This window comes from Malania oleifera, chromosome 3, assembly GCF_029873635.1.
Source record: "Malania oleifera isolate guangnan ecotype guangnan chromosome 3, ASM2987363v1, whole genome shotgun sequence".
In the NCBI taxonomy this organism is placed as follows: Eukaryota; Viridiplantae; Streptophyta; class Magnoliopsida; order Santalales; family Ximeniaceae; genus Malania; species Malania oleifera.
In genome coordinates this window covers 44813802-44828620 of record NC_080419.1, presented here as the reverse complement: position 1 = coordinate 44828620, position 14819 = coordinate 44813802, and positions in this window count along the sequence as shown.

Sequence of the window (14819 nt, the reverse complement as noted above, 5' to 3'; positions counted from 1 at the left end):
AGATCATTGATGACTTTCGTGTCGGTGTGATAGGACAGACCTAGACTTGGCAGGGAGTAGTTAACATGATTAGTGTAGATCATTGTGTTAACCATATGTGTTGTAGGGATTCTAACCGAATCCTATTCTGTTTTCAGCATGGAGCTCAAGGATAATAACTTGGAAAGTGGTTCCGAGGAGACGGCAAGTGATGAGTCTCCTTCTGTGTCTCGTAGTACGGTGAGACAGGTGATCCGGTAAATTGGACGAAGTGTCAGGAGATGCGAGAGCTCTCCTACTGATGCGGGGTCTACCATCGAGAGGTTCACATGCATGCACCCTCCGACATTTACGGGAGGACCGGATTTGATTGTGGCAGAAGATTTAATTAAGAAGACTGAGAGGATTTTGGGAGTCCTCCACTGCACTGAGAAGTAGAAGGTCTTGTACGCTACCTTCCAGCTGGCTGGGGAGGCAGCGCGATGGTGGACAGCGGTGAGTCTGCTTAAGAGGGAAAGAGCTGGTTCATCTGATATGACGTGGGGCTGCTTCAAGGAGGTATTCTTCGAGAGATACTTTTCGGTCTCCACTCGGGATACGAAGGCTGATGAGTTTTCAGGCCTGACACAGGGGACTTTGTCGGTGCAGAGATATGCTTCCAGATACATCGAGTTATCTCGATTTGCACCATACTTAGTTCCGAATGAGCACGAGAAGACTCGGAGGTTCGAGAAGGGTCTGAGGAAAGACATCCGCCGTCTTGTGGGGATGCTACAGATCCGTGAGTTTTCTGTTATGGTGGATAAAGCCACTATAGTTGAGACCGACCTTCAAGGAGATGAGGTTGTACAGGTACAGGGGAAGAGGCTAGTATCTTCTGGTCCTCAGAGTAGTTCTTGGCAGGGATCGTGGAAGAAGAAGAAGAGCTATAGTTCCGGGTATCGACAAAACACCGAGTGGCTGAGTTCTCAGGGGGATCCATCCTCCGCACCGTGCGCGAAGTGCCATGAATGGCACGATGGCGAATGTCAGCCATTTTGGGGTGTCTGCTTCAACTGTGGTTAGTCGGGCCACATAGCGAAGTATTGTCCGGAATAGAGAAAGATTATGCCTGCACAGAGCCAGAATTGTAGGAGTAATTAGGTGCCTCGGGGAAATTATCAGGCAACCACGGCTCCAGCAACAGCTCCGATGAGAGTATATTCACTTACTCCAGCAGATGCGGAACACGCTGGGAACGGGTTGACAGGTACCATGTTATTACTTTCGAATAAAGCTATTGTTTTATTTGATTCAGGGGCAACCCATTCGTTCATATCTGCTAGTTTTTTGAAGTTGTGTAGGCAGAAACTTGTGTGATGAGTGAGTTGTTGTCTGTGATTACGCCAACTCGGAGTGTAAAAGTTTGTAGTAAGATAATAAGAAATTGTCCAGTTATAATTTAGGAGAGACTGCTACCGGCAAATCTAGTGGTATACGACATGTCGGGTTTTGACGTCATTCTGGGGATGGATTGGTTGTTCTTCAGTTATGCTGTGATCAACTGTCGTGAGAAGGTAGTAGTGTTCAGACCTCCTAGGAAATAGGAATATGAGTTCGTGGGATCGCGTGTGCGTTCGGCTCCACAGATCTTATCGGCATTGCAAGCGAGGAGGTTACTCTTGGGCGGATGTCAGGGGTACCTATCTTGTGTGAAGGAACCACCGCAGGATGAGTTGAGACTCAAGGACATTCAGGTGGTCAACGAGTTTCCAGATGTGTTTCTAGACGATTTACCCGGTTTACCTCCGGATCGTGAGGTGGAGTTTACGATTCAGTTGCTGCCTGGTAAGGCACCGATCTCTAAAGCTCCGTACCGGATGGCTCTAGCAGAACTTTGAGAGTTGAAGGAGCAGTTGCAGGAATTACTGGACAGGGGATTCATTCGACCTAGTGTCTCACCTTGGGGAGCTCCAGTATTATTTGTGAAGAAGAAGGACGGGTCGATGTGTATGTGCATTGATTACCATGAGATTAACAAAGTGACGATGAAGAACCGTTACCCTTTGCCTCGTATAAATGATCTCTTTGACCAGTTGCAGGGGACACAGGTATTTTCGAAGATCGACTTGCGGTCAGGATATCATCAGGTGAGGGATAGAGTTGAGGATGTAGCGAAAACTGCCTTCCGAACCAGATATGGCCACTACGAGTTCTTCGTCATGCCTTTTGGGTTGACGAATGCACCAGCAGTGTTCATGGATCTGATGAACAAAGTTTTCCATGAGTACTTGGATCGATTCGTGGTGGTGTTTATTGATGACATTCTGGTATACTCGAGGAGTACGGAAGAGCATGTGGGTCATTTGAGGTTAGTGCTACAGAGGTTGCGAGAAAAGAAGTTGTACGCTAAGCTAACGAAGTGTGAGTTCTGGTTGAATTGGGTCGCATTCTTAGGCCATGTGGTGTCTAAGGGCGGTATCTCTGTTGATCCTAACAAGATAGAAGCTGTGGTTGACTGGGTTAGACCGAAGAGTGTGCAGGAGGTTTGGAGTTTTCTTGGACTGGCGGGTTATTATCGTCGGTTCGTAGAGGGTTTCTTTAAACTGTCTGGACCTCTGACACGATTAACCAAGAAGTGAGTTCAGTTTGAGTGGACTAGTGATTGCGAGCAATGCTTTTAGGAGTTGAAGCACCGGTTGGTTACTGCTCTAGTGTTGACTATTCCCTCAGGGGATGGTGGATATGTGATTTATAGCGACGCGTCACTGAAGGGTTTGGGATGTGTGCTTATGCAGCAAGGTAAGGTAGTGGCGTATGCTTCTCGACAACTGAAAGAATATGAGAAGAATTACCCTACGCATGATTTGGAGTTAGCTTCCGTGCTATATGCACTAAAGATCTGGCGACACTATCTGTACAGGGTGCAGTGTGAGATCTTCACAGACCACAAAAGCCTCAAGTACTTTTTTCACACAAAAGGAACTGAATATGAGGCAGAGGCGGTGGCTAGAATTGATTAAGGACTACGATTGTACGATCAGCTATCACCCAGGAAAGGCTAATGTGGTAGCAGATGCATTGAGTCGTAAGTCAGAACATGCAGTCGTATCTGCAGTTGTAGCTCAGCATCATGTCAGGCGAGATTTGGAAAGCCTTGGCGTAGAGTTGGTGTTTGGTGATCATCAGGCTTTCACTGCTAGCTTGGTAATTCAACCGACTTTGTTTGAACGTATTAAGGCTGCACAGGCTAGTGATGAGGAGTTAGCTAGGATTGTAAAGAAAGTACAGCAGGGTTTGGCGGCGAATTTTAACATCTCTGACAAAGATGTGTTGAAGTTTGGGACCAGATTGTATGTTCCAAATGATGATGAGATCAAAAAGACGATTTTGGAGGAAGCGCATCATTCTTTGTATACGGTACATCTGGGTAGTACGAAGATGTATCGGGATTTGCACGAGTCCTTCTTGTGGAGTGGTATGAAAAGGGATATTGCCCAGTTTATGGAGCAGTGTCTAACGTGTCAGCAGGTGAAAGCTGAACATCAAAGGCCGGCAGGGCCGTTGCAGCCTTTGCCTATTCCAGTATGGAAATGGGAACATATTTTCGTAGACTTTGTTACTGAATTACTGATAGCGCTTCACGGGCAAAATGCTATTTGGGTAGTTGTGGACAGGTTGACAAAATCTACTCACTTCATACCGATGAAGGTTAACTACTCTTTGAGTAGGCTAGCAGAGTTGTTTGTGCATAAGATTGTGAGAATGCACGGAGTTCCAGTGTCCATTATTTCAGATTGGGATACGAGGTTTACTTCTCGATTTTGGAAAAGCTTGTAGGAGGCATTGGGGACGAAGCTTACTTTCAGTACAGCGTTCCACCCCCAGACTAATGGACATTCGAAGAGGACGATACAGATCTTGGAGGATATGTTACGGGCTTATGTATTAGAGTTCGGTGGTAGTTGGATTCAGTTTCTGCCACTAGTGGAGTTTGCCTATAACAACAGCTTTCAAGCTAGTATAGGGATGGCACCGTTTGAGGCTTTGTATGGTCGGAGGTGTCGATCTCCTTTGTATTGGGATGAGGTCGGTGAACATCAGGTTTTAGGACCTGAACTTGTGCAGTAGGCATCTGAGAAGGTGGGTTTGATTCGGGAGAGGATTAGATCAGCTCAGAGTCGGCAGAAGAGTTACGCGGATGTTCGCCGCCGTGAGTTAGAGTTCGAAGTGGGAGGTAAGGTATTTCTGCGTATCGCTCCGATGAAGGGAGTCATGAGATTCGGCAAGAAGGGCAAGTTGAGCCCGAGATATATTGGACCATTCGAGATACTTGAACGAGTGGGTCCAGTAGCCTACAGAGTTGCATTACCTCCAGCACTTTCGAGGTTCCACGATGTGTTTCACGTACCTATGCTGAGAAGGTACATGTTGGATCCTTCACATGTTATCAGCTATGATGAGTTGGGGTTTAAAGATACTTTAGTGTATGAGGAGATACCTATTCAGGTTCTGGACCGTAAAGTTCAGAAGCTCTGTACCAAAGAGATACCGTTAGTGAAGGTATTGTGGAGAAACCACGAGGTAGAGGAGGCTTCTTGGGAACTAGAAACGGAGAAACGCCGGAAGTATCCACAGTTGTTTGAGTAGTATTTTGATAGCAGGGTAGTATGAATATGTATGTATCTAATACCCTGTTATCGTAGGGTATTGGTGGTTAGTCTTTGGGTGGGTCTTGTTGTATTGTAAACTCCCGAGACTTGTATGTATGTAACCACGGTATTTTCCTCCGCCATAAGTAAGGAAATGTATGTATGTATCGTAACGGGGCTGCGTATAAATGGCCATCGTATTCGTAGAGTATGTATGTATCGTAACAACTTGGTATCATGGTCGCCGTATTCTCTAGAGTGTGTATGTACGTATTGTAATGGGGCTGCGTATAAATGGCCGCCGTGTCCTTTAGAGAGTGTATGTATGGATGGTGACCGCTGGGTATCAGTATGTATGTATTGTAATAGCTTGGTATCCTCTAGAGTACGTATGTGTCTATTGTGACAGTTTGGTTTCGCTTTAGAGTGAGTATGCATGTAGTAGTATGCATGTATTGTAATGAGAGATGGCAAATTTCGAGGACAAAATTTTTGTAAGGAGGGGAGATTGTAAGAACCCGGAAAATATAAAATGGATTTCTACAGATTTCGTCGACGAAGGCAGTAGACTTTTCGTCGACGAAATTCAGAGGTTTGTCGATGAAGAGAAGCCGAGAGGTCTGGAAAATTTTAAATATCAGACTTCGTCGACAAGGTTGCCGACATCCATGAAGAAATTCTTGATTTTTCGTCGACGAAGGTACTTTTCGTCAACGAAAATCGGGCGGGTCAAAGACTTAAAAAAGGGATATTTGGGTTTTCTTCTTCACTAAGTTTCTCTACTCTCTCTCTCTCTAAACTCTCTCTCTCTCTCTCTCTAGATTTCCTGGCCGGTCGTTAATAGAATCGGAAATCTGAGGTTACCACGAGGATCGTGGAGGGATTCTCTACAACATCTATGGATCGAAATCTCGGTTCGAGCATTTTTGGGTTTCAAGCCAAAATCGAGGCAAGGCTCGATTTTCGTTTCTGATTCAGTATATGTGTAGTAGTATGGATTATAAACATGTTTAGTATTGTGATTTGTAGATTTCGGAGTCTCGATTCATAGTTTTGAGGGTCGTAGAGTTCGTGGTTTGGTTTCGGGTCGAGGTAAGGGGATTCTGTTTATATCAGTTCATTTTCGAAATCAGGATCAGTAAGCCTGTAGGCTACGATCGTATGTATGTTTTAGCTACTTATTTGGGGAAATCTATCGGGTGAAAACACGGGATTTTCGGGTTACAGTTTTCGGGAAAATTAGGGATTTCGGGTATCATCTCTTATTTGATTGGAAAACCGTTTATGTTGTTTAAACTGTATTATTGAGGTGACCGTAATCCATATTTGCATAAACTATATACTTGAAATTGTAAACGATATGATTTGCAATAAACCAAATAAGTGTGGTACGTGTGTATGTATGTATGTTGTTCCAGATATTTGTGAAAAACAGCTATGTGGTGGCTTATTACCGTACGCTGAAATGTATAGGGACGTGAGTTCCAAAGTGATTCCAAATTTTGGGAAATTGGCTAGGGACGGCTAATTACAGTACGCCAAAAGTGGCTAGCTCTATATCGAGGGTGCGAAATATCACCAAGAGTGGCCGGCTCTATATCTGGGGTGCGAAATTTCACCAGTATGATTCGATTGGTCACCGAATGTAGCAACGGGCCATAGTAGGCCTAGGTAGACGCAGCGTAGTTTCCACATGGTAATGTAATCGGGGTTAGACTAGGCAACCTTGTGTAGTTACATATGTAGCAATGGATTCACTATTGGGCCTGAGTCGGAAACCTTTGTAGTTTAATGTGTTGGAACATAACCGCTGTGAGACTAGGTGACTTGTGCAGTTGTGAGTAGTGTGACGACACTGAACGTATGTATGTATGTATGTATTTGAATATCGTATGAACTGGAATGGATTTTGTGGAAATACTGGAGCTGTATGGAATTGTATGGGAATGTACGGAACTCGTTTTGAAAATGTACGTATGTGTTTCAAACTGTATCGTATGTATGTATTATGAAGTATGAAAATGACACTGGTATGCCACACACTGATATAACCTGTTTTCTCCCTTACTGAGAGGTGTCTCATCCCGAATATATATACAAATGTTTTTTTTCAGGTCCTTCGGGGAGCCGAAACTAGCATCCTAGCATCTAGAAGCGGGGGTGTGTTTAGCTACTGTTAGTACCTGATAGGTACGAATTTTGTAACCGGGTTGTCCTGATGGATTTTATAGACACCCATGGTATGTATGGTATTTCTAGGTATGTTTAACCTTGAATGGTATAGACTCTGGTATGGTACAGTTTGATGTAAAGAAAGACCGTATTTCGCTGCGTATATTGATGAGTATGGACATGTATTGTATGTTTGCATATAGGGCATCCGTTACCCCACGGGGTCGGACCCTCTTGTATATGGTATCATGTATGTTATATATTGATACAGAAATAGGTTAGGTTAATAAATTCACCCCTGGGTCCCATTTCAGGGTTCGGGGCGTGACAGTAGATTTCGTCGACGAACACAGGGTTTCGTCAACGAGAAAATACCAAGAGATGGTTCGGGCTGCACTGAATTTCGTCGATGAATTTACTGAAAGACTCGTCAACGAGATGACGTGTCTCGTTGACGAGGTGATGTGTCTCATCGACGAATCTGGCCCCATAAGTAGGAAAAGCTTAGATTTTTATTCTTTTCCGACGCCTCTCCCTCTCTCCTCTCTCTCTCTCTCCTACGACTCCCTCTCACTTCTCTCTTTGTTTCTGACCCCGCCAGACGCCGGATTGGCGATCCGAAGCCACCACGACATTCCTGGAGGAGTTCTCTTTAAGTTTGCTAGGACGGATCATCAGTGGGATCAAGTTGGATTTCATCCCAAATTCAAGGTAAGGCCTTTTAGTCCATTTTTAGCCTTATGATAGTTATAGAAAATGATGTAGGCAAAAAAATACTGATGTTATGTTCTGGCATATATTGTTTTCGGGGTGTTTTGTAGGAGGCCCTGCGGGTGTTAGGCTAGTATTCCCTAAGGGCTTTCCAGTAGTCAGGTAAGGGAAATATGCTATACTAGGTACTTCTTAAAATATGATACAGTTTATTTAATTATAAAAATTATGTATTTAGTATGGTGTGGCTTGTGAATATGTATATGGTACGGGGATATGTTTTACGAATTTAGTTTCATGATTTTACGAATTTCAGTATTATGATTATGTGAATTTCAGTACCACGATTTTATGGATTTTAGTACCATGATTATACAGATCTCAGTACCATAATTACACAAATAATTAGTATTATGATTATGCAGATTCAGTGTTATGATTATTCAGTTCTCAGTATTATGACATATGCATTACAATACAGTTATGCAGCATCCTGGTTATTACGATTACTTCATAATCATGGTAAATTAGATAGATATGTATAGAAATATATTATATGATATCAGACCCTATTGGACTTGCAGCTACAGAGCACGGTACCGTTGCTACAGATACTATGTTACTTTATGAGTGCAACCACCTATTTAGATAATACGTGGTAAGGTCGATCACCTAGGCCCTTGAAGAGGTCAGGCTTCCCATCCAGATATGGGTTGAGGTGGGCAGATCGACTGACGGAGTACAATGATTTATTCCTGGTTGGCCAGCCAGGGTAAATCCAGCCTACGGGCTGCACAACCCTGTCATGAGGGGGTAAGTCATGACACACAGATAGCCACAAGGAACAGTTTCAGTTACTATTACATACGTACGGATTTACAGAAACAGGGATCATACTTATGTACACTAGAAGTACTTTGAATTATAACCTATAATACTGCTATGTTAAGCAACATGGAAAGGGGTGGTGTATTTTATTATTTGTACTGTACTTTTGTATTCAGTTATTCATGTTTATATGAAAACAGATTTCATGAAATATATAGTAGCTCATTTGCCACACACTAGTAATAGCATATTTCTTCTTACTGAGCGTTGGCTCATCCTAGTGTTGAAACATTTTTCATGTGATCCAAGTAGGTGAGCAGACCAGGCTCGCAAATAGAGGGGCTTCAATAGTGCCCTGTCAGAGAGTGAGTATATTTTGGGAGTGTTTTTGTTTATCCCAGCATGGTTGTGGGTATTTTGGGAAAGCAGTGATATATGTATATTTTGGGGAACATGTAGTACTCTGGTATTGGTTTTGTATTGTATATATTTACATATGGATATGTTTATTCAGTTCTACTTCTTGCTGCTTAGGTTTATGGTTTGGTTATTCCAGTATGGTATCAGAGCATGTAGAATATTATAGTGTATATATATATATATAACCCAGTTTATTAAGCAGGTCATTACAAACTTCCTTACCCTGATTTTGGAGTGGTGCCCAAGTACCCCAAATTAACAATCTGCTCTAATTAACTTGTAGAGAATCATCTATAGATTCTGGTGGTGGTTCCTGATCACCGAATTGGTCTAAAACGGAGCCAAAATCAAAGAGAGAAGAGGGTTGGGCCAAAACCTAGAGAGAGAGAGAGAGAGAGAGAGAGAGAGAGAGAGAGAGAGAGAGTGAGTGAGTGAAGGAGAGAAATTTCTTTATTGAAAAATGATTTTAAGCCTATATATATAGACTGCTAGCCACATGTACTCGTCGACGAGTCAAGGAAGGACGTTCGTTGACGAAAACAATGGGTTCGTCGATGAACCCTTAATGTTTTGAAATTCCCTCTGTCGGGATCTCCTCGTCAACGAGTGTAAGGCGCTCATTGATGAGTCCTTGCTGATGCCCCTACAAATTTTTCTTCCTTTTTTTTTTTTTTTTGCCTTTTTCTTTTCCTTTTTCCTTATTTTCTTATAAGTTAAATTTTCTGGGTCTCTACATTCTCCCCTCCTTAAAAAATTTCGTCCTCGAAATTTGCTATCTATCACATTTCCAACTTTAAGGGAAAACATTACAATTTTATTAATTACCCTCACTTATGGCGAAGGAATACCATGGTTACAAGGGAGGGTTCTGGGAGATTACAATCATTTAATGAAAATTCTCTCAAAACCATTCATAACCTAAAACCAAAAACACTATCCATCCTACGCTACATTATACAAGTCAAAATACACACATTGCCATTTACTTTTTCTTTTACTAGCTCAGCTCTATGCTCCACTGAATAGATGTGGATGTCTCTAAAGCATTAGTTCCTCTAGTTCCTACGAAACCTCCTCAACTGCATGATTGCGCCATAATACCTTTACTAGTGGAATCCTCTTTGTGTGTAGCTCCTATTCCTTATAATCTAAAATCTGAACAGGTACTTCATTGTAGGATAAGGTATCACCCAGCTTGAGTGCCTCATAACTAATCACGTGGAAGGGATCTGGGATGTACTTCGTTAACATAAACACATGAAATACATCATGAATTCGAGACAAATCTGGGGGTAACACTAACCGGTAGGCAATTGGGCCAATCCTTTCCAATATCTCAAATGAACTAATATACCTAAGTCTTAGCTTACCCTTCTTTCCAAATCTCATAATCCCTTTCATCGGTGCAATTTTCAAAAACACATGGTCCCCTACATTAAACTCCAACTCCCACCAGTGAGTATTTGCATAACTCTTCTGCCGACCCTATGTTATTCTAATCCTGTCTCTGATAAGCTTGATTTTATCATAAGTCTACTAGACCAACTGCGGCCCCAAAATCTGTCTTTCACCGATTTCATCCCAGTACAAAGGAGTTCTACACTTTTGGCCATACAATGCCTTATAAGGGGCCATTTCAATACTGGCCTAGCTGCTATTGTTATAAGCAAACTCGACTAGTGGCATATACTGGATCCAACTACCACCAACATCCAATACGCAGGCCCATAGCATATCCTCTAGTATCTGAATCATCCTCTCCGTCTATTCATCAGTCTAAGGATGAAAAGTCATGCTAAAAGTTAACCGGGATCCCAACGCTCTTTGTTAGCTTTTCCAGAATAGGGACGTGAAACGTGTATCCCAGTCAGAAACGATAGACACTGGCACTCCGTGCAGTCTAACTATCTCATGTATGTATAATTCTGCCAATCTACTTATGGGGTAGTTAACTCTTATGGGAAGGAAATGGGCAGTCTTCGTCAATCAATCTACGACTACCTAAATGGCATCCTGTCCATGCAATGTCAAAGGTAGCCCTGTGATGAAATCCATAGATATGTGCTCCCACATTCATTCAGGAATGTGAAGTGGTTGCAATGGTCCTTCTGGCCTCTAGTGCTCAGCCTTTATATGCTAACAGGTCAAATACTGCTCCATTTATTGGGTTATTTCTCTTTTCATATTGCTCCACTATAAGGATTCTCGCAAATCTCTGTACATTTTTGTGCTTCCTGGATGTACCATATACAGAGAATGATGCGTCTTCTCCAAAATGATCTTTTTAATTTCAACATCATCAGGTACACACAGTCTGGAACGAAATCTCAGAGCACCATCATCAGAAATAGTAAAATAGGCTCCTTGTCCACTCTATACTTTATCTCTAATCTTTACTAATTATGTATCTTGCATTTGCGTAATCTTAATTTTCTCCAGTAAAGTCTGCTGACGTACCAGACTAGCAATAAATGGCTAGTAATATCCCTCTACTAGCTCTACACCCAATCTTTCTAAGTCCATTCTGATATGATGCTGCATTACCACCACTGATATTAAGAAACCCCCTGATTTCCAGCTTAAGGCATCAGCTACCACATTTGCTTTCCCTGGGTGTTTACTGATGGTACAGTCATAATCTTTAATTAACTCCAGTCATCTCCTCTGCTTCATATTCAACTCCTTCTGTGTGAAGAAATACTTCAGACTTTTATGATCTTTAAATATTTTGCACTTTCCACCATACAGATAATACTTCTAGATTTTCAATGCATACACCACTGCAACCAATTCCAAATCATGCTTTGGGTAGTTCTTTTCATATTATTTGAGTTTCCAAGAAGCGTAAACCACAACTTTTCTTTGCTCCATCAATACATGCCCAAGTCCTCTTAGAGACACGTCATTGTAGATCACAAATCCACTATCCCCTAATGGAATAGTCAAAAATGGTGCAGTGACGAGTCGCTACTTCAACTCCTGAAAGCTCTGCTCACATTCGTCAGTCCACTCAAACTTCACATTTTTTCTTGTGAGTCATGTTAGAGGACTCGATAATCTGGAAAAACCATCCACAAACCGTAGATAGTATCCTGCCAAATCCAGGAAACTTTTAATCTCCTGAATATTCCTCGGTCTTACCCAGTCTACTAGTGCTTCTATTTTTCTTGGATCTACTAAAATACCATCCCCAGTGATCACATGTCCAAGGAATGTAACCTCCTTCAGCCAAAATTCACATTTTTTTAACTTAGCATACAACTTTTTTTCTCTCAATACTTGTAGCACCATCCTCAGATGATCTTCATGCTCATCAAAACTCTTTGAATAGACCAGGATATCATCAATGAAAACCACTACAAACTAGTCCAGGTATTCTTGGAAAACTTTATTCATTAAATCTATAAACTCTGCCGGTGCTTTGGTCAATCCGAAAGGCATAACCAAGAATTTGTAATGGTCATACTTGGTTCAGAAAGTTGTCTTTAGAATGTCCTCTGCTTTAATTTTTACCTGATGGTATCCTGACCTAAGATCAATCTTATAGTAGAACCAGGTTCCCTGGAGCTGATCAAATAAGTAGTCAATACGAGGAAGATATACTTATTCTTAGCTATCATTTTATTTTTCTCCCTATAATCAATGCACATCTTCATCGTCCCATCTTTCTTCTTTACAAATAAAACTGGCGCTCCCCAAGGCAACACACTAGGCTTGATAAATCTTTTATCTAATAATTCCTACAACTGATCTTTCAATTCTTTCAATTCAGCTAGAGCCATTCTATAGGGTGCTTTAGAAATTGGTGCCGTCCCTAGAAGCAAATCAATGGCAAATTCAATCTCACAGTCAAGAGGTAAACCTGGTGATTCCTCTGGAAAGGCATCTGAAAATTCCTTCACCACTGGAATATCGATAAGTTTTAATTCTTTCTCTAGCACTACCTTTACACAGGCTATATACCCCTGACATCCATCCAGGAGTAGCCTTCTCACTTGAATGGCTGACACTAGCTGAGGTGAAGAATGCACATGCTACCCTACAAATCTAAACTCCTACTCTCCAAGAGGTTTGAATATCACCTCTTTCTGATGACTGTTGTTGTTGGCATAATTAGCAACTAACCAGTCCTTTCCAAAAATCATATCAAACCCATGCATGTCTAACACTACTAAGTCAGCTGGAAATACTCTCCCTTGAATATCTACTAGACACCCTTTAAGTACCCTTCGACACCTCACTACTGATCCTGTCGGTGTGGATACTGATAATTTGGTGTCTAACAACTAAGTTTCTACCCCCACATAATTTGACGTAGCCCATAGACATGAAAGAGTGTGTGGCCCCTAAATAAAATAAAACAATATCTTTAATTGAAAGAATATTAATAGTACCTATCACCACATCGCCAGCTACCTCAGCATCTCCTAGTGTCAGTGCGTAGACCCGCGCTTATGTGGTATTCCTCTGCTAGACGCTTCGGGGTGTCTGAACGTTTCCCTGAAATTGTCGAAGTGCTGGTGCATTGCTTAATGGCCCATGACACGCCCACACAATGTGTCCAGGTCTTCCACACCGATAGCAAACATTCTCTCCCACACGACATTCTCCCACGTGCCTCTTGTCACATCTAAGACAAACAGGATAAGTCTGCTCGCCCTGAAACTCACAGCTCCCCGTCTCCTGCCTTTATTCCCCGTTGTACTACCTCTTCTCCATAGGCCCTGGCTAGGTCCCACCTGAGATCTAGGGGGTGTGGGTCTTTTCCTTTGGTCCTGCCCCTCAGCACCCCTCTTCCAACTCACCTCTTCCACGGCGGCTCTATCCACCAGTTCTGAAAAATCTTACACTTTAAAAACTGCCACCTGCTCATAAATTTCTTGCCTCGAGTGTAACGCCCTGACCCGCCACGTGGGCCCGAAGTGTTAGAAAACATAACATAAAACAAAAATACTCTCTAATACCATAAATAAGAGGGTCTGATCCCAAAGGATTCACGGTTGCCCTTTCCATAAACAACATACAATAAAGTAGCAAAAAGTTTCTTACACTTTAAAAACTGCCACCTGCTCATAAATTTCTTGCCTCGAGTGTAACGCCCTGACCCGCCACGTGGGCCCAAAGTGTTAGAAAACATAACATAAAACAAAAATACTCTCTAATACCACAAATAAGAGGGTCTGACCCCAAAGGATTCACGGTTGCCCTTTCCATAAACAACATACAATAAAGTAGCAAAAAAGTTTCATTCTCAAAATACCATACTAGAGTTCTAAGTCAATACTATTACATAAATGCTACCAATGTTTCTATTACAACCCCAAAAAGATAACCTAACCATAGTCCAATACTTACATAAGTACTTACAAAACTCACAAAACACAACGCTCCAGAACCCACTAGAACGCTAGGTCCAGTTTCCTGCAGGACCTGAAACAAGATATGTATATTGGGGTGAGACACTTCTCAGTAAGGTGGATCAGATTATATCAGTGTGTGATCATATGAGTTTATTCCAATAGAAAACAATAGTAAGTTTAACTGAAATGAATTACACAGTTAAAACATTCTCAACCCTGTAATATATAAGATATGTATACAGTTCCTGCAAAAGATAGTGTGGCTCATTACAAGCGAGAGTTCCCGAGGTTGGGGTATGATATAGGCTCATTCACTATAAAATTCCCTGACTTGGTACTCAAAGTTGTAACGCCGCCCATTTTATTTTTAAATCATGTATATGCATATTGAACTCCTCCCTACCTTGGAACACCACATGAACACCATTTACTTCCCCCATGGTATGAGTTGCGTAGACCCAATCTAGCTCTGGCAGCCCACCGGTCTAATCACTTCAATGTTACAAGTCCGCTTTGGTCAACCCCACCCTGAATCAAACACTAGAGCTAGTCACCAATCGACTTTTCAGATACCCACCCTTACCAATAAGGTGTGGTTGTACTGTATCACCCACTAGCAACAGTACCGCGCTCTCTAAGTAACCAGTTCCTCAAGTAGTTCATACATCATATATACAATTTATAATGAAAGCACAGTAACCTATTTTCATTCCATAAA